This window comes from Balaenoptera borealis, assembly GCF_965194805.1.
Source record: "Balaenoptera borealis genome assembly, chromosome: 4".
Taxonomy (NCBI): Eukaryota; Metazoa; Chordata; class Mammalia; order Artiodactyla; family Balaenopteridae; genus Balaenoptera; species Balaenoptera borealis.
The window spans coordinates 125,498,347-125,519,830 of NC_138861.1; the positions used below are offsets into that span (position 1 = coordinate 125,498,347).

At 32.4% G+C, this 21,484-nt stretch overlaps 1 protein-coding gene across 3 annotated transcripts in view; it reads right to left on the bottom strand.

The window, feature by feature from the left end:
• The window catches only part of LOC309627547 (bifunctional heparan sulfate N-deacetylase/N-sulfotransferase 4), an 865,109-nt gene that overhangs the window by 492,035 nt on the left and 351,590 nt on the right, over nt 1–21,484 (bottom strand). For all 3 annotated transcript variants that reach the window (XM_082389627.1, XM_082389626.1, XM_082389624.1), the window contains one exon: nt 19,765–19,830. The gene's annotated coding sequence lies outside the window, so the exon portion shown is untranslated. The remainder of the gene's footprint in view (nt 1–19,764; nt 19,831–21,484) is intronic.

Consider the following 21,484-nt stretch of genomic DNA (forward strand, 5'->3'; position numbering starts at 1 on the left):
CATAAGTTTGACTGGCATAAGTGATAAAAGTACCATGTTGCAACTTAAAAATTATGTTACAAATATACATCATGTCTGACAGATAAATTGAACTTATGTAATAACTGTTCAGTCAAATTTCCAAGTAGAAAAGGCTGATGCTTCTATCCTGGTGCTTCTGTTTCAAAGCCATTTGTTAAAATTTAAAACAAAATATAAACTATGACTTCAGAATATGGGTTGAGGGGATGCCACAGATTGTAATATAAGATTTAGTTTAACAAGATTTTCAGATCAAGTTGCAAAGCAAACCACTTCAATGAGTAAAAAAATGCTGTTAAAGTCTTAAGATTGTGTTTATCTTCAGATTATGTTATAATTACCACTAATCTTTAGTTGGTTAAATAATTTTTCATATTATCCTTTTTATAGTTATTGAAGAGATACATGTACATTTTAAATGTTTAAATTTTAAACCATCTAAGTGGGCATAATATTAAAAGTAAAATCTCCTTTTTTGCCATTGCCATAACTGCAGCTCACTTTTGTCCTTTTCTGTTTCTAGTTTGTCTGACAGTTCAATCCATAATTCTAAATAATGTATTATGTGACTCTTTCAAAATGATTAGGAATTGAATAGTGTCCCCCTCCCCAAATTTATATGTTGAAGTCCTAATCTGCAGTATCTTAGAATGTGACCTTACTTGGAAATAGAGTTGTTATTGATGTAATTAAAATGAGGTCATAGTGAAGGAAAATGGGCGCTTAATCCAACTATGGCTGGTGTTCTTATGCAAAGGAGAAATGTGGACACAGACACTTCTGAGGGAGAACATCATGCCAAGATCAGAGTTATGCTTCCACCAGTGAAACACTAGCAGAAGTAAGGAGAGGGGCCTGGAACAGATCCTTCTCTAGTTACTTCAGAGAAAGCATAGCCCTACCAGCACCTTGATCTTGGACTTCTAGCTTCCAGAAATAATAAGACAACAATTTTCTGATGTTGTCACTTAGTCTGTGGTACTTTGTTACAACAGCCCTAGCAAGCTAATTCATGATTTGTCATATTTATTGATTTCTTATTATGTCCTGGGCACATCTAAATTCTTTAAATGTGTTATATCATTTAATACTCACCACAGCCCTAATAGGTACCTAGTACTATTAGCCCCATTTTGTAAAGAACAAAATACAAGGAGGAGAGAAGTACTCTTCCATAGCTTACAGTCAGTATGCTGCCAGGGTTACTTGCTTAACCATGCCAACAGGACACTGATTTCTTGATTCTTAAGACTCAGCTAACTGTAATTAACTTTCCACTAAAAAGCTTGTAGAATTTTGTTTGGTTAAAATAATCTCTCTTACCATAACCTGCAATATTTATTACTTAATTTTCAATTTATATTTTCTATTGGTTAGCTTTTAAAAAAATACTATATTTAGACCTCTATTTTGCAATCATTCAACTTTAGACATTGTTTCTTATCTACCCACTATATAAAATTAAGAAAATAGCATCTCTACACTTCCTTCAAACTTTCCTTTCTGTCCATCAATAGAGGAGTGGGTAAAGAAGATGTGGTACATTTATACAATGGAATATTACTCAGCCATAAAAAAGAACGAAATAATGCCATTTGCGGCAACATGGATGGACCTGGAGATTGTCATAGTGACTGAAGTAAGTCAGACACAGAAAGACAAATATCGTATGATATCGCTTATATTTGGAATATAAAAAAAGGCTACAAATGAACTTATCCACAAAACAGGAATAAAGTTACAGATATAGAAAATAAACTTATGGTTACCAGGGGATAAAGGTTGGGGAGGGATAAATTGGAAGATTGGGGCTGGCATATACCCACAACTGTATATAAAACAGATAACTAATAAGGACCTACTGTATAGCACAGGGAACTCTACTCAATGCTCTGTAGAGTTTGAGTTCCCAATGACCTATATGGGAAAAGACTCTAAAAAAGAGTGGGTATATGTATATGCATAATAGATTCACTTTGCCCTACACCTGAAACTAACACAACATTGTAAATCAACTGTACCCCAATAAAAATTTTTAAAAAAATTTTAAATAATAAAATATAAATTAAAAATATTAAAAAGCAAACAAACACCCAAAAAACTTTCCTTTCTCTTTTTATCTCTCAACCTGTCTACTCTCCTGTTACGCTTACATTGTCAAGGCAGTTATATGTAGTAAACTGGTAAACCTGATTAAATCTTCCCAGTTTCAGATATTATTCCTTATTATATAAACAGTTTCTCTAAATCCAGTAATATGATTTAATCATAGAGAAGGAAATGTTATTGTATGTCACGAAGCATACTGTTTCCAATTTCAAAATCAGATGCAGTATATTCTTATACTTTTTCAACCAATCAAAATGTTTAATTTACCTTATTTAAAAATTTTAACTTTCTTGTATGTATTCTCTTCCAAATCCCTCTTTCACCAGTTTCCTATGTATTTATTATTATTTTGTTATTAAAATAAAAAAATAATAAATCTCAAACATCTTTACTTGATAAAACAGATAAGTCTCTACTGACTTCCTTTTAAGTGGGTGATTCGGCTCTTGTCCTTGGATCTCTTTTCAATACATATCTGGACTATTTTTAATTTCAATATTTTTTACTCCTTTTAGCTCTGCTTTTTTTTTTTCAGTCATATTTCAGCACTTAAGAAATGTATCTGGGTCCTTGCATAGTGTCAGTTTTAAAAATTTTATCCTTATACCAATTGATGGGGCATAGCATTTTAGGTGGAAAACTGTTTTTCCTGAGAACTCTGCAGGCCTTGTTTTTTTTCTAAAATTACTAATGAAAAGCCTGATAAAAGTCTATAAGCTTTTTTTCTTAGTTTGGGCTTCCTCAATGCAGTCTTTGAGGTAAGAATTTGATTCCAAATAGTTGATTTTAGAGGTGAACCTAAAAAACACTTGAAGGGTAGGGAGTAAGCTGTACAGAGAAGGAAAGGCAGCCAATAGAGGCTTTGTTATCATGTGAGGTATCACTGTGGGTAACTGAAGCGTAATCCCACAGAGGATCCCTCGCATTCAGTGTAGATGATGTTGCTCAAAGTGATTCCATCTGAGGAGTGAAGGACTAGGGAGCTTATACCCCAGTTTTTGACAGGCATCAGATGTGGAATTCACTGGATGTGGAATTGAATTTCCTGGCATGGGCAGCAATGAGCTGAGAAAGTTCTCAGGCAAAGAAAGTCCAGTACTGGCAGTTGGAAGCTGGGCATGAGGCAGTGTACGGCAGTGGTACGAGTGAGAATATAGTACATGGTCTCCAGCTGTGTATGCTACATCTTACATGTGTACATACACTGTCAGCTTGTATCTGTTTCCCCACTCACTCTGGAATATTTTATGATTTTATTTTTATGCTCTGAATCCCCAAATTTCAAGAGAATGTGTCTATATATTTATGTAAAAGGCCCTAACATTTGACAGGGCCATTTAAATAAAGTACAAAGCCTTTTTTTAGCTTTGTGAAAATGTATTCTATTATTATTTTGATTATTTCCCTTATTTCACTCTCATTGTTTTCTTTTTCAGAAACTTCTATTAGACAGATGTGGGTAGATTCCCTAGGCTTTATTTTCTCATAACATATTGATTTCTTTCTAGACAATTGTGTTTTTATTTTCCATGACCTCTTTCTTTCTTCCTGCTTCTTTTTCATAGCAACCTCTTAGGTTTTATGGATTCATTTTATTTTTCTTAATAGAAGGAATATATTCTGAGGATATTTTAGAGGTGTTTTCTTGCTCCCATCTTTGACCATGTTCTCAAATTAGTCAAAGTATCACTGAATAGACTTTTTATTATTGTGACACCTCCTTCTAGAGAAATCTCTTTCTTACTCAAGATCTAGGGAGTAGTTTTCTATCTCTCAGCAGCCACTCTGGTATTTAGTATAGATTTCAAGTACTTGTCAGGTATGCTTTATTGCATGGACTTTACAATTGTAAGTTTTTCTTTGCTTTGATGTAAATACTCATCCTCCCTTTTTCATTATTTGAGCATTGTGGTTGGATTCTAGGGAAGCATGTGGAGTAGTTCATAAATTTTTGCCCAGATTAATTCACTTTAAAGTTAATCCATAAAAAAAAAATATAGACATATAAATAGACATTTTTTCTGTTACTAGATTTCTAATATAACTGCTTCTTAGCAGTTATTAAAATTAGTAGTTTCAAAAATATGTTTTCTAACTATAAAAGTGCTTTGTGTTCATCTTCAAAATATTTCAGAACACAGAAATATATAAAGAAAAGTGCAAGAATATTAATTCCAACACCTTGGACATAACTGCTTTAATTTGATTTACTTTATATATATTTAGAATTTTACTAGTATATTCCTTTTAAAATATTTTAATGTATATTCTTTTTTTTTTTTTTTTAATTTATTTATTTATGGCTGTGTTGGGTCTTCGTTTCTATGTGAGGGCTTTCACTAGTTGTGGCAAGCGGGGGCCACTCTTCATTGCGGCGCGCGGGCCTCTCACCATCGCGGCCTCTCCCGTTGCAGAGCACAGGCTCCAGACGCGCAGGCTCAGTAATTGTGGCTCACGGGCCTGGCTGCTCCGCGGCATGTGGGATCCTCCCAGACCAGGGCTCGAACCCGCGTCCCCTGCGCTGGCAGGCAGACTCTCAACCACTGCGCCACCCGGGAAGCCCTGTATATTCTTTTTATTATTATAAACTGTGATGAATGATGAAGAGATTAACACATGCTAATTCCCTTAATTTTTCTGTACATCACCAATTATTTGTCTTGGTAATAAAAATCTATGTTTTTAGTACTAGAGTTTAAAATTAAAATATTGTTTCTAGCATTATTTACCCTTTAAAGTGCAATTTCTGATATTTGCATCGCCTCTGGTCTCCATCTTTTCAATGATTTAGGAAATTCTAAACTTAACTGGTGTACTGATCACCACCAATATATTTAGCCAAGCAGTTCTTCATTTTGTAATTATGTATTTTGATTATTTCATTCTGTCGGTTGGATTACACCTTTAAGTAATTTTTTTCAAGAACAAATATGAGTTGTATATTTTCAAATTATTTAAAACTCCCCTTTAGGTTTACAGGTAAAAGATGGCAGTGAAAATGATACACTAGGTCTAAACATTTTCAAAAAAATTTTCTTTCTAGCTTTTTCAATATCTGTATTACAAAAAGGTCTGGTTCTACTTTTGTTCTCTTATTTTTCTTTAATTGGGTAACTTTCTTTATTTCCTATATGTTTATAGATATCTTCTCTTTTTTTTTTCTGGCAGCTCAAATTATTTGATAAATGTGTCTACATAGACATCATTTTCAGTCATTTTTAGCTGGAATATTGTGTCTGTTGTAGAATTAATTCTGTCACTGTGACAAAACAATTAAAGACCATGGTTCCAAGCCTTGGGAATGTTTGTAGAAATATTGCAGAGAGACCAAATAACAGAGCAACTGATTGTAAAAAATCCAGGATTTAAGCTAAATGTGCAGATCATTTCTTCTGACTTTAAAATCTGTACCAAAACTACTTATTTTCTGGAAAAAAATCAATGGCTTTATATATAATTTGAAGTTCTCACTTATATTTTAATAAAGATTAATCAAATAGACTGAGCTGGAATGATGTAAAGACCACTGCAATCTGTAAAGTATATATTAAGAGGTTATCATTTAGCTTAATTTATAATTTTAATATTTTCTACCAATCATTTCCCAAGACCTTAACATACTTTCTAGTTTCTACTTTATTCTACTTCAAATTAAAGTTCAGTCTGATATTTGGCACTAATATCATTATTCATAATTCTTTAATAACTATTTCACAAATTATACTATTGTAGTGATGGTGATTATAAGAAGGAAAAGACAATGAAATAACCAAAGATATTTGAAGTTTGAATATTAATGTTAAACAGAAATAAAAGATTTTAAAATACCTCTAAGATAACAAATATGAAGAATGGAAATTATATTTCTTCTAAAAGAAATAGCTTATTAGGAAAGAACTGCTATCATTTTCACAGGCAATTCAAGTGTAAAGAGAGAAAAAATGTTATTATTTATAAATATGTTCAATTTGAGATATTATTCTTCTTTGTTTCTTTGTGATGGTGTGGGATTGTAGTTTAAATAAGGAGTTTGGAATGAATTTGTAGACATTGTGGCTTTTTTATATAAAGACTATGCAGTAGGGAATAATTAGAGGAGAGTCTACAGAGGAAACAACAACGAAAAATTGTTTACACATGGGGACTGAGTGGAGATACAAAAGAGCATAGATCAGAATGTTAGAATGAGTTTGGGAAATAGAAATGATATTCTTCAAAGAACTATCTTAAGGAGGCTGATAAGGAGTTTTCAGAGATGTAACAGAGAGCCAAGAGATTGTTTTGGTATGGAAACCAAAGAGGGGAAAATTTTAAAAGACATGCTAAAATATCAAATGTGACTGAGAGGAGAAAAGGGAGAATTAAATTTTAATAAATAATGATTTGAAGAAGAGGTGTATTACAATCGTCTTAATTTTTAATCAAGTAACACAAGAGAAGCTACACTGCACAGAGTCCAGAGAAAATTGTAGTAAAAAATGCAGAAGCAATGGACACAATTCTCCATGGAAAATGTGGGAAAACTAGAATAACAGATGTATAAGAAGGAATCATAAAAATGTTGGTGATCCTAGGCTTATCTCAATTCAAGCCTGGAAAAAGTATTACATTAGCAGGAAAAAATAAATGACAAAATAATAATTCTTGATGGTTAATTTTTACACAAAATATTTCATAAATATTTTCACAGAAACTATGGCAATTTCATCATACTGTAGACTTTTTCAGATCACAATGTATGTAGGCTACGACTAATATACCAATTGAATGCACACATGTAAGGATTAATAAGGTTTTATTATCATTCCAAAAGGATCTTGAAGATGGAAATGACTGATAAAGTTACATTACAGAAAAAAATTGTTTGAGTCATCTTAAATAGGATTAAAAACAAAATCCATAAGACTATAGCTAGCACAATTTATATATATTGGAAAATGATTTTCTGTCAACTTTTCTTAAATCTAACCTAAAGTTGTGGGTGCCATGTATAAAATCATCATTAATACTGCCTCAGTTTTAATAGCATCTTAGTTTTCTTGGAACCCCAGTTTGGAAGAGTTGATCAAACAGTATACAACTCTCATGAGACAGTAAACTAGACTTCTTCAAATATGAGATTTTTTCTTATATTTTATTTCATGTGCCATATACACTAACAAAATTGTGAAAGTAAAGAATTTGGGTAACAGTATATTTGCTTAGATGACCAACTGTTACTCTGAAAAATCTGACTAATTAGTCAGTGATTTCCAACTTCAGACAGCAGTAGAGAGCAGTTCTCTGGCAGGCCTTTCAAATACATAAGGACAGCAGAATAAATTCCCAATTGTCCTATGAGGTTCTATATGGATTCTTCCTTGCCAGAGGTTGAATGATAGGAAAACCACAAGGCTGTACTCATGACACATAGTGGGTGATAAGCTATTCTAACTCTGCATTATAACAATTTGGGTTTCTTTAAAAAACTATGAATTGAGCCTGCAAATTTCTCCCTCATCTGTAACAGCAGGGCTGCTATGAGGTTACATAATAAAATAGGCAGCTGTTAGCTTGGCTGCAAGAGGAAATGTCTGAATCAGAATTACATTTAAGCAACTTACTATCAATGGAGCTACTACCAGCAAATTTTTTTGAAGAACCTATATTTTATCCACTAAAAGTAGTTTCAACAAATCTTTTGACTCTCAAACATATTAGTAGGCCAGATAAGTGTTTTTCAACTTATTTTGAGTTAGTCTTTTCCATACGTATCTATAGGAAATGAGAAAGGAAAATTTTGTTAGCATGACTGAAATTCGTATACTATTCATTGTGAAGGGATAAAATGATTTCAGTAGATTCTTTCAGTAGCTGTTTTTATGGATCATTCAAATTTTTAAAACACATGAAATGGGTCAGACTTTTAAAGTCCTTTTTATGAGAAACTTGTGAAAAATCATTGAATTATTCACATTTTTAACACATATACAAGGAACATGCTAGATTAACATTAAGAAAGGATAAAATTATATAGTTCACTGCATGCATGGTCATTTTTGAATTTGTGTGCTCTTGTATCCTATGTTTTGGAAGAATACATTTTGTGGGTATGAAATATTGTAACTAATTGCATTATGTTTGTCAAAAATTCCAAATGCAACAAGTATACAATTTACCCACATATCACTTTGTCAGTTGTGTTAGGTACTGATAGTTTAAGATTACCATATATCAAAAATCAGAAGTTTATTCCAAAATCTGTCATTGCTAAATAAATGTAATGAATGAACTTAAAATATAAGACTTTTTCTGGGCAATGGTTCCCAAAGCATGAACCAAACTTCTATATAGATAATTATCTGAATAGAAATTTAAAGGAGGAAAAGCATAATTCCATTGCATATATACATACAATATATACAATATATATTTATACATATACATATATTTACACTGCACAATCAAATATATGCCCACTTAATATAAAGGAAGACAAAAATACAGTTTTAGAAGGAATTCAATTTTAGGAGTATAAGAATAGATGGAAATTCTGAAAAAAAAGGCAATTTTAGAAGAAGTAATTTATCTAGATTTACATCTTAATAATAAGACTGATGGCTAATTATTCTATTCATTGGAACTGAATGAGGAGGAAAGGTCATTACTCTTTTTCACTCTTGGCACCTTAAAATGTTAATGCACACACACACACAGAGGCAGGATTGTTTGGTTCTAAAGGCCATTTGGATGTTTATTATCATTTTCTTCATCTGGTTTCTTCCAAAAGTGCTAACACCTACAGCTTGAAAATTACGGATTAAGTAAGGAATGGTTCTTTATGTGACACTCTTTTAAATTAAAATTGGAAATCACAATTTTAATCCCCTTTTTTTCTCTGATTCTTAAATGCAATAACTATTACTCATAAATGTCAGTTTCACATGGAACCAAATCTACTTAAAAATATAGTACATTCAACAGTGAATGTGTCTGCTTTGTTCTTTCCCACAACCTGAACAATGGTAGAATCTGAGGCATTTTGTTGTTCCTTTTAATAATATTAAACTTTAGTCTTCTTACATGTGTCATTGAATAGCCTGCATTCAGTCTAAAATTCTCTTTAAAACATGCCTTTTCCTTCCTACTGTTCTTTTAATTTTGCACATTATAAGCCTAATTCTCTAATCCACAGGTTTACACAGGGAGTGGGGAAAATTGCAATTCTCACCCCTGTGGGAGTAGTGCCTTTTTCTGCAAGCTTGTTCTACCCCTCAAGACCCAGGGGATATTGCAAAAGTGGTGTGACAGAGTGATCAACTCCAAGTCTGTGCTACATCACATCTCAGTGCGATATATAGATTGCGTGTGTATGTGATTGTGTGCACATGTGATGTTGTGCCAGCAGACAATGGCTCAATAACTGATACCTCAACGCGGGTGGAATTTATGGCTTGTAAGAGGGAACTAGAAATGGTTTTGATGTGGAAATAGGGTTTTTGCCCCCTGCAGTTAGTTGTGATGGCACCCCATGGAGATGATAAGGGAAATAGGACAGTAAATGGAGTATGGGCTATTTTGTGCAGTCTTATTAAGTTACATGGTCTTTCATTGAAGTCAATATAACATTAGGGCAAAATTAACTTGTCTTAAGCATTGCATTATATTGAAAACTTACCAAGAACACGGCTTAAAATATGAAAGAGCAGTGAAACCAAGTGCTCCAAATATATGTAAATTAAGAATGTATCTATAAAGTTTCTATACTGTATCTATAAATTATTTTAGTACACCATATCTGGGATAAAGTTTTTTCCTAAAGTTAATTCTAGTGACTGAGCATTTATTAGACATATTGCACAAGAAAATGTGATAACAGCACAGAAAGTCTTGAATTAGGACCTGAAGATTTTGAGAGAGACAAAATATAGGTGCTTCAATGATTAATCAAAAGAGAAGAAATAAAGGGAAAACAAAGATGTAAAATTATCAACTTTCTGTATGTTCTTTCACCAGGTAATGGGGATATGGAGAATAGTTAGATATTTTCCCTAAAATATTCTTATCTTTAGTTCAAACCTCCAAAAAATGGAGAGGGAAATGATTAGCTTCATTAATAAGAAAATACAAACACTTGATTAGTGTTTTTTAAATCATTTCCTTACAAATTGCACTCATTTGTGTTAGTGTGATGCACACATTTGTGAAGTGTACAAACATCTGTGAAGTGCTACGATTGTTTTCAGTAATAGATTCTTCAGAGCTAATATCTGGTGCTCTGAAATCCCAGAATATCTGATGCTTCCATCTGGATAAAGAACTCATATTCTAGTCCCACACCCCATTTTCCCCCATAACCATCAGACTGAATCTTTTTGTTAGATCAGATAGATTTTCCATCTCTAAATTCCTTCAACTTTCTTCCTATATCCAGGAATGTTGGTGGACGTGGATTCTCAAATTTCCAAGTACCTATACAATTCTTAGGCAAGAATAGTTTCAAATCATAGGTCTATTATAATAAATTGATATGGAACACTTATGAAAATTGTGACATCATCTTTAGGCATAGTGGGCCACATATGTGGATGTCTAATATCAGAGAAGCAAAGGAGGGATTAGAAAGAAACTGGGTAAGTGCTTGACATTGCTGCTTTAAGCACTTTTCTCATTTTGCACTATTGTTGAAAAAGCACAGGTCCTGGGATGGGAAGCACTTGATTCAGAATGCTTACCATTTTCTTAAAATGTGATTTTGATTCAGTTATTTAATTTCCATGAGCACCACTTTCTTGTAACGGGAATATTTTTTTATAAATGTAAAATCTGTGCCAATATTCACTAAGTGTCAGTTCCTTCACCTCCTTTCCTTCCCAGTTCCAGATGTAAGTACCAAAATATGAGAACAAAAATGCTGTATCTGTATAATTTTGACATCATCAATATATTTAAAAAATTGTAATATGACTTTATTGTCAGGAACATGTTAATATCTAGTATATAGAAAGATGTTAGTTTTTAATTTAGTTATTAAGAACTATAATATATAAGACATTGAAGAAGGATGGACAAATCAACCACTACCGTATTTCCTTATGGAATTGCAGATTTTCTCACCTTGGAAAAAATATTTATATTTATGGCATTTTGTTTCTAATTACAGAATATTTTAATCATTGCAATTGTCACTAGCCAGATTTGTTAAAGGTAAAATAACATTAGGAAAACACTTTAAGCTCTTCTGAGATAAATTTTTATGGAAACAGCAACTACAATAATTATTAGAATTGTGCCAACTGCAGACATAAAAATACCAAAGAATTAATAGTTATTACTATTTGCTTCTCTACCACAAATTTGCTCATGTTGCATTCTTTCTTAAGCATGGGGTAGTTCTTAGGTGGAGAGGCAACATGCTTACTGTATTGAGAGCAGTGTGGCTTCATCACAACTGGTTTGAGAGAAACGGTGATTTAATCAACCTGAATTTGAACCCATTCTTCCATTCTGGTCAATTTAGATTCAGTTTCAGTTCATTTTTACTCTAGCCTGCGTTCTTGACTAACTCCTCCTTATAAGAATTATGGGTATTTCAGATTCAAGATGTGGTTTTTATAGGTTTACATTTTGATATTACAAACAACTTCTATCCATGATAGACATTAGAAATGCTCATTTGAAGAAGCTTTCTGTAGATTTCATAGAACTATTCTTGAGGACAGTAAATTTTGTTTAATATTTTTTACATAAAAATATGCAAATTCCACCATATGTGTGTTGTAAATCATCTAAAATATGTATTGAAGAATCCAAATTATAGATTAAAAATAAATTATATTTGCAAACAGGACCCTGTTAATAGTATTTTTGTTTCTTTCTGAATACAAAAGGAAGGTTACTAAGTATAGCAATAGCTTCTAATTACTGCATGGGTGATTAAGGTGAAACATGGACAAAAATGTGGAGTTTTTGAGACTTCACAACAAATTACTGAGGAGAGTTGGGAACTCTTTTTAGAGCTTGTAGATGAAGTAGCAACACTCTGAAAGCCCTGCCTATTCACTGCAACAATTTTGGAAAATGTGGTTTAATAATGACACACTTTGGTCATTCTTTTTCAGAGAATGAAATGAGCACTGCCTTTCAGAGCAATATGACTATTGTAGTATTGCTAAAGCTTTACAGGTTTGACCATCTGTGTCTCTAAACTTGTCCTAACAATGTAAACAGCCTCTCTTGAAAAGCTCCAATACTTTTTTTCTTTACAAGTGCCTTGACGATGAATAAAGACTTTCATCCTTAGTGGATAGTGTTTGAAAGATTATATCTAAAACATAAATGATCTAAAACCAGAGGTTTCATAGAAGTGGTTTCTAGAAAATTTAAGGAATAGGACAAAACCTTTACTGTACTTTACATATGAAGAAATATCTAGAAGAAATTATTTAATAGAACATGTGTGAATGCATCATACTCTTAATGTAGAAATAGGATAAAGCTCTTCATTCTTTGAAAATTAACAGGAGACACTTTCTCCCTTTTTAACAACTTGATTTCTGTAAGGAGAGCATGACATTATTTTTCTCATCCTCCTTCAGGTAGCTATTTCATATCTTTCTTCAGACGCATGTCAGTGTGGCTTTTCCTAAAGCAGTTGGCTTATCCAACTGCTGGAGAAGCCACATATTTCTCAGAAATTATCTCATAAAATTACTGTTCTATCCTTTCACTATTTAATTTAGGCACTGAAATTAGATTGGTCTTTTACAAATACTCATTAGTGGGTCTAATTCTTTCTCTGGTAGTAACCTTCACAGGAGACAGAACTGGCACAGTGCACACGTTCAAATTCTAAAAGGAACTGTTCATATTCTTTTGAGGAAATAAAAAATCATCTCCTCTTCTTCCTTAGTTTTAATTCATTTTCTCTTTTGGTTCATGAAGGGGGCACAATTAGGTAAGGTGTCATGGGGGAGAGGCCATGGAGACAAAGGGAAAGACAGTCTCATTAATTGAAATTGTATTTCTTGTTTGTTAATTATCTGGATGCTGTGCTACCTGATTTGAGAAAAGTAACTTCTGAAAATGTTGGGATTTCTCTGTAACATATTATTAACAAAGTTTAAATTTTAATTGAATTTTTGGTAAGTGACATTTACTACTCCTGGCAGACACACCACATACAATGACTATAATAGATAATCCCATTGGAATCAAAGGGATTCCAAATGTCAAGATGGCAATGAAAATGGTACTCATGCTTCTGATTTTCAAAATCAAAATAGTAAAACAAACCAGGCACAGTATACCCAACGAAACAATGAAAATGAGTCTCCTACCCTCCAACCCACCACTCATGCATATTTGAAGAAGTAATATAAGAATAAAATATCATCTTTTGTGCTTAAGTGCTGTAATATAATGAAGAATCATAGGATCTACTGCTATACCTTTGAATTAAACTCTGATTAGATGTTCTTAGAGGTAAGTAAAAGTATTATATCTAATATAATTTATATAAAAATATATCATGTTCCAATTCTGCATGGCAACTAGGTTTGATATGATCCCTGACATCTGAACGTACTCAGAAAATATTTGGCTATTGCAACTACCCTAAACTTGCAATAAGGAAGCACTGAATAAGAGTGTGATATCATGCAGAAAGACATACCTTTTGTACCTTCTCAGGAAAGAGGAAATATGACTGTGGCAGAATGAATACTGTTTGGGGACTTTACTTTTTTCCTAAAAATGTCAATTTTCTCTTATCTTATTTAAGAAGTTGGCCATCTCTATATTTAATTTCCTCAGGATAAATGTAGGGCAGATCAAAAAGTAAAAGTAGCAAGCCTTCCTAGTTTTTGCTTTCCAAATGTTTAAGCTCTTGAGGAGACTTAGTATATTTGAAAAATAAGTAAAAACAAAGAGCATGTATGCAGGCATCAAAATAGTCAGCTTCCAGCCTTGCCTTTAACCAAGATCTAATCCTTGACTGAAGAGAGACAAGCTGATAAGGAAGACATATTTTTCTCAATGTTACTGCCACTTGTGTGGAAACCCACATCAGGGCAGAGTATTCAACCTTATTATTTGGCCCAAGGATTAAAAACTCTAGGCTATATAGTAATATGTTTAGAATATATTTTAACAAGAATGTTGTAGAGGAATAAGTCTGTTGTTCTGTTGATAAATATATTCAGTATAGCCTTCCATTTTATGAGAGTAAATTCTACCCCAGAGGGGTCTTGGCTCTGAAGACTTTCTCTGATTAAGCTACGTGATCCACTGATTTCTTCCTTTCACAATTAGAAACCCAAATCTGATTGCCATAAACTATTTCCCACTGCAATGACCATATTCTAGCAAATTATACCTATTACTTTAGCTTGTAACCACTCCTTTGTATACAAACCTACCTCCATCAAAACATTTACTTTGCTTCACCATTTCTCAAATCAAAGCTACGATTGGATTATATATTATTATAGCAAGTGTGTTTATACCTATTGGGCGATGTATAAATCTATATTTAGAATATAATTATGCATACTTAAACAAGAATACACATGTATTTCACATATGTACATTATGTATGACTAGGTAAACAAGCCACTAAAAAATCTTTAGAATGCACTCTATTTCCATTTTAAAATAGGAGACACTTACAAATTTCACTGATTATTGACTCAGATTTGAGGGACATTATTTTTAACTTACAGTAATTAAAGTTTCACCAGACATTTGTAAACTGCAAAAAGAATAAGCAATATCTTATTATCTACAAATTTTCTCTTTCATTCCATAATATACATATTCAAAGGGTTCTATCCTTGTTAAAATGACTAAATAATACACATTTTAGTCTTATTTATTTTTAATTATGGCCTATAAAATATGCCAATTAGATACCATGCTTTTGATTCTTTTTAATTTTCTTGATTTTTTTTCCTCCTTAGTTTTAATTCAGAAGCCACTTGTGAACCTTCATTTCTGCTTACTTTCTCTTGCCAATGCTTATGGTTGCACACTAACATTTTACCATGCTATAGATCAATACATCTGGCTCCACCAATTATATTGACAATATTTGTTTCCATGAGTTATAAAACATATGATTAATTTTCCAGTACTCTAATCATAAAATAGAAATAAAAATTAAAAATATACCAGATGAAAAGATCAAAACTGCAAGACATAAATAGGTGTCTACATTATATATTGATAGTTAAAGGCATAAGCATTTGATGAGTCAAAATGAAGATATACACTCCACATATTTACTCTTTTAGAATTAAGCCATGGGACATACACTTGCCAAGGATTTTTATCACTTAATTTTGATAATATCTAGTATGTCATTAAATCAATATTTAAAGTACTTGTATATAATTTGAATTCCCAAACATCATTGAGAATTGAGCTTATTGCAGCTCTTCCAGTTGTTAAGCATCTCAATGACAAAGCTCGTGATTCATGTGATGGGAAGGAAAGATGAGAAGTAATGCTAGTCCACTAAGCCATAAAGAGAATTATAAATTGGTCAGAAAATTCAAGGGTTCAGAGCCTATCAAAAATCATTTCAAAGGTCCAAAATTTGTAAATTCAGTGAGATAAAAAGATAAGAAACTTGGGCTTTAGTGAAAAACATCTGATTAAGATTTGTTAAGGTAAGGCCAGAGGAGTTTTTTGAAGCAGGTTATGATATTCTTTCAAAAATTTTTGTTGGTTGTCATATTTTGTGTATAAGTGTTTTGAGTTTATAGAAACAGAGTTTGGGCAGATATGTATAAGGTAGCTCAATATTTTTCAAATACACTTATCATGAAGTCAGTGTTTCTACATGTGCTTTTATTTTCTTGGAACTAAATTTCAAGCATTTAAATTAATCTAGAGCATATGCATTCTACAAAAGAAGATGCAATTAACTTTGAAATAAGTATAAAAACTTTGCTTTGTCCAGTTATTAAAATACAAATACCTCTGTGTGTATGTACATATGTATACATGTTTATATACACATGCACACACTTAGTATAGTATTTACGTAGTGATTGAAGGGCCATGAATAGAAAGGCTTTCTTGAAGTAAAGGTGAGACTTTACTTGTCTCATTTCCAATCCTAGAAGGAAGGTTTCAGAACTATACTATTAAGTGTGCTACTTGCTTTTTTTTTTTGTAGGTATCCTTTATCAGACTGGACACATTACAAGATAACAAGAATTATTATAAATTATAATAATAAATAGTATGATAGTGGCAGAAGAATATGCAAATTCAATCTGTGCATATATGGACAATTAATTTATCAATACAGATGAGTGGAGAAAATATGATCTTTTCAATAAGGAGTGCTGGGCCAATTGAATAGTCCTATGAAGGAGTAAATAAATCTTCAGCTAATAACTCATACTGTATAAAAATATTAATTAGGTGGATTGTAGATTTAAATGTAAATTATAAAAGAAAGCTTCAAGAAGTTAACACAAGATAATGTCCTCATAACCACTATATAAGAAAGGATTTCTTTATATGACATAAAAAGACCTAACAATAATAAAAAGATTTATAAATTCAATACCTTAAGAATTACAAAGTTTTGTTCATCAAAAGACACCATTAAAAAAGTAAAGAAGCAAATATCAAGTGAGAGAATTTATTTCAATATTTACACTAATTACTGGTTTCCATAATATTCAAGAACTCAAACATGTTATTAAGTAAAAGAGAACTTAGAAAAAAGAGTAAGAGGCGTGAGAAAACATATATAAGAGTACACCAATGACCAATAACTATATGAAAAATTGTTCAACCTCATTAGTAATCAGGGACATGTATATTAAAAGCACAGAGATAACAATACGAACCCCCAAGAATGGCAAAATGAAAACAAAACAAAATAAACCAACTGATATTATCAAGTGTTGCCAAAGATGTAGCAATGTTAACTCTCTTGCACAGATAAAGGAAATGTAAATGTGCAATTTATTCAACTATTACTGAAAACTTCTGAACTCAATTTACTTCATTTGAAAATATAAAAGCATTATGACTTAGCAATTCTGCCCCTGGGTAGACAACACATTTGTGTATATAGACGCCTACAGACAGGTACAAGAATGTTCATAGCAACATTATAAGGAAACCAATAAGGAACTATTGGTGAAAACCCAATTATTCATTATTACTGAAATGGATAGATAAAATTTGATAAATTTGTTCATTGTAATATTAAAACACAATTAAAATGAAAAAATTACCTCAACACTTAACAACAGAGATGAATTTCATAAACATGATGTTGCATAAAAGCTAGATATTAGCTATATCTATATCTATGTATATGTATATTCTGTAGTTTATGTATAATTACACAAAAGTACTGCACAAAATGTGTGTTTATGTATATATGTACGTATACATATAATAAATGCACTGTGTATATTTTATAGTCTGTATTATATAACATATAAATATGTATGTATATTATGTGTAAAGTAATGTTAAAATCAAAATAGTGATTACCTCTGGGAGAAGGAAAGAAATATTAATTAGCAATTGAGAAGGGGCAAGATGGCAACTTTCTGAGTTTCTGGAGTTACTTTACTTCTAGAACTGAGTGGTGCTCAGTTTGTGATAATTTATTGTGCTGTGCATTTATACTTTTATCCTTTTCATCTCAAGTGAGACATCTTAAGTGAGTTTGTTCCCCGTGAATTTAAGGTTCTTTCTTCGTCACGAAAGAATTCAGAGATGAAGTGATAGGTAAGAATCAGATTTATGTAGAGAGAAACACACTCCACAGACAGAGTGTGGGCCATCTCGGAAGGCAAGAGGCAAGAGTGTTCAAAATATGACATGGTTAACTTTTATGGGCTGGGTAATTTCATAGGCTAACGAGTGGGAGGATTATTCCAATTATTTTGGGGAAGGGGCAGGGATTTCCAAGAATTGGGCCACTGCCCACCTTTTGGCCTTTTATGGTTAGCCTCAGAACTGTCCTGGCGACTGTGGGTGTGTAATTTAGCACATGCAAATGTATTACTATGAGCATATAATGAGGCTCAAGGTCCACTGGAAGTCGAATCTTCTGCCATCTTTGACCTAGTTGGTTCTCACTAGTTTTCATCATGTACTATAGCTATGTCATTCTTTTAAAGGTTGTGCCCTGCCCCCTTCCCTCCTGTTTCAAGTTTACAAAAAGCAATAATATTAAAGGGAAAGTTAGATTCATATAAACAAGTCCTGGAATGAGGGAATAAGGGAAGGGAGCAGGAAAGGAGTGAGCAAAAGGCCCCAACAACAGAAGAGGAGACTAGATCCCAGACTGGCAGACATGGTGGAGGGAATCGTTAGCAATGGCAAATGACCTTTAAACCTTCAGCTAGTGTGAACAATTGAAAGTATCCTTCTGATTCCTCTCTAAAATAATAAAAGTTGGTCATTGGTTCAATCAATAAGCAACTGCAGTTCCTTACTTTGATTAAAAAAAAAAGAAGCTATACAAATTGAATCTGAAAAGTTTTTGCTCTCAAGGGGTCTTACAGGAGAGAGAGGTATAAACATGATTTTTAGCTAGAAGAGTCTCAGTGTTCTCTAGTCCTGGAGGTGGCCTGTGGTGCAGAGAGTTAGCCTTTCAGTGTCATTTAAATTATTGCAGGAAGGGTGTGGTTTCACATCTGAATGACATTTCAGAGCTAATGTATACCTATTGTAGTAGATTCAATAATATTTATAAATTTGGTTATAACTACAATTAGTTATTATGGCTGCCATTTAAAACATAACTTTGAATTAACCACTGCTGCTACTACAACCATCATTATTAAAAAAATAACTCTAACTATAGCTATCTGATATTTATTATTGAGAATTGATTCTTTCCCTCCTGAATCACACTATAAATAATAACAAGCTTTTATGGAACACTTACTGTACACTCTGAACTGTTTTAAGTGCTTTATGTGTATAAACTATTTTAAATTTTACTTTAATCTTCTAATTGTCACAAATGGTTAATGAAGCAGCTACATTTAGTTTTCTATTTTAGAGATTAAGGAGCTAAAAAACAGAGAAATACCTAAAACTAATATATTCCACAAATGTATCATTATAAATAATTTGCATTGAAAGTGGATTTTTAAAAATATATACTGCTCTTCAGAGCCTAGAATATTAAGTAGCAAATCATTTGAATAAAGAAACAAGCAACGCTTGCTATATATCTGTTGGGCAAAAGTTTATGTACTCTTGTATATATTGTGATATACAAGCATTCTAAACCTCAGCAGAAAGAAAGGTGAAGTCTTAGGTAGTGAATTTCCCAGTGGTGTCCTAGGAGTCCAGCATTCCGCTACCAGAAGGACTCAGTTAGGGGCACAGTATTCTTCCTTACTTGAATATGACATGAATATACCTTGGAATCTGTTTTCTATCTATTTTGATTGCCGGTAATCTTATGACTATACACTAAATTAATTTTTCATTTTAAATATGTAACTTTTGGCAGGAAGGAACCTATATTGAAAAAGATTCTCTTATAAGGTAGTAATCTGCCTCCTATTACTTTACCTTCTGGAACTAGTCCATTGTCTATTCTTGCTTTTTGTTATTTTAATTATGAAAAATGATTTAACATTCTTGGAAGAAACCTACCGTATTCATCATGAAAACGTCTGGAAGAAAAGCTGCAGCCATCATATCGTATTTCACCTCACAGTTCTAGAAGACAGAAACCATAATTGTGCTATCATCGTGCTCTGCTGTAGCATAGTTCCTAAATGATTCACTTTTATGAAAATATATTTTTTCAAGACTAGTAAGAAAATTTTAAAAAGCAATAAGTATGACCTCATCTTCTTCCATTAAGCCTATAAGCCAATACAGAGCAGGGAAGTGTTCTTAAATAATGCTATTTCATTCCAAACTTGAGTAGCACAGGGAAGATTATAGAAAAGAAAGCCAAAAGGCATAAGGTTAAAGCTCATTACTCACTACATAGTCCAAGATACAAATATGAGGGCTAGACATATTCCAAATAAAAATGCCATATAAAGTCAGTAATTCCATCTAACATGAACATAGAAAATAATAAATAAATACAAATACTGAAGGAAAATACTTTTTATAATCTCTTGCAATTTGTGATATTTGGATCTAAATTAAGTCACTCTATTTAACTTTCTACAGGCAAGGAAGAGTATTCCGCAAATCTATAAGATAAACGGAAACTTGCAAGAAAACCATCACTCATAACCTACAGCCACAGCACAGGCATATTAAAGCCTGTTTCCAACACACTGGTGCAGATCTTGACTTGGGAACATTTTTCATTATCTAGACAGATGATACTACAAGTCAATTTAACACCTTGGCCATGAAAAATCTCACTCCTTGATCACACTGTGATAAAAATAAGAAGTACGGAGTTAACACTGTTCTGAAACAGTGAAACTGTTCTGAAAAGAGAAGCTGCTTCAAACAGAGATTTGTTTCCTGTGTTTGAATGTTTTCTATTTCCTCCACATCAACTTTCATGCTTTCTAAACAGAAAGAAATCAGATAACTATTTAAAAGAATAATATTTAAAAGAAAGAACTCTGTGTATTTACTAACACAAATACATGAAAGTGACTTATCCAACTGGGTGATTATTTATTAATCTCTAACATAAATGTAATATTTATGTATTTTAGTTTTTATCACAAGTAGATGGAACATTCAATGCTCACCCATCTTAGATTTTGTGAATAGTTATGGCACCTGAAAAATTGCTGTATAAATAGTTTATTCCAAAGTCTCTAAATATCTTTCCTAGTCATGAAGCTCAAGCCATGTCAAAAGTTATGTGAAATTTTTATTTTTCCCTTTTATCTGTCAGCATAAATTAGGATTTGCCAAAATAATAATTGGGGCGGCTAATTTAAAAATTAAGGATAATAGTCAAAGTTTATAATAAAAGAATTCATATATTTAAATAACATTATACAAATACATTATCATTACTCTAAACCTTTTAATAACTCTTTAAGTAAAAGAAAGTCATTTCCTTTCCATTATCCATTAGATTGTTTCTCAGAACAACCCTCTGATGTAAATAGCGCTGGGATTTTAAAGCTTATGATAAATGAGTTGATTGGAATCAAGTTACTGATGAAGCCTGACTCTATGTCTCTAATGCAGAGATATCCACTGTATGCTTAACTTGTGGCCCTTTCCAAAAGTTGGCCTCCTTGTCTGCCAGTGTTGGGGGTGGGGTGGGGAAAGACACACATCACATGAGCACTGCCCATTCCCCTCCTAGCAGGTTGACCAATCGTACCTTGGACGTCCTCTGGGGACGTCAGGGGTGCAGCACCACTATTGACTCTTTTCA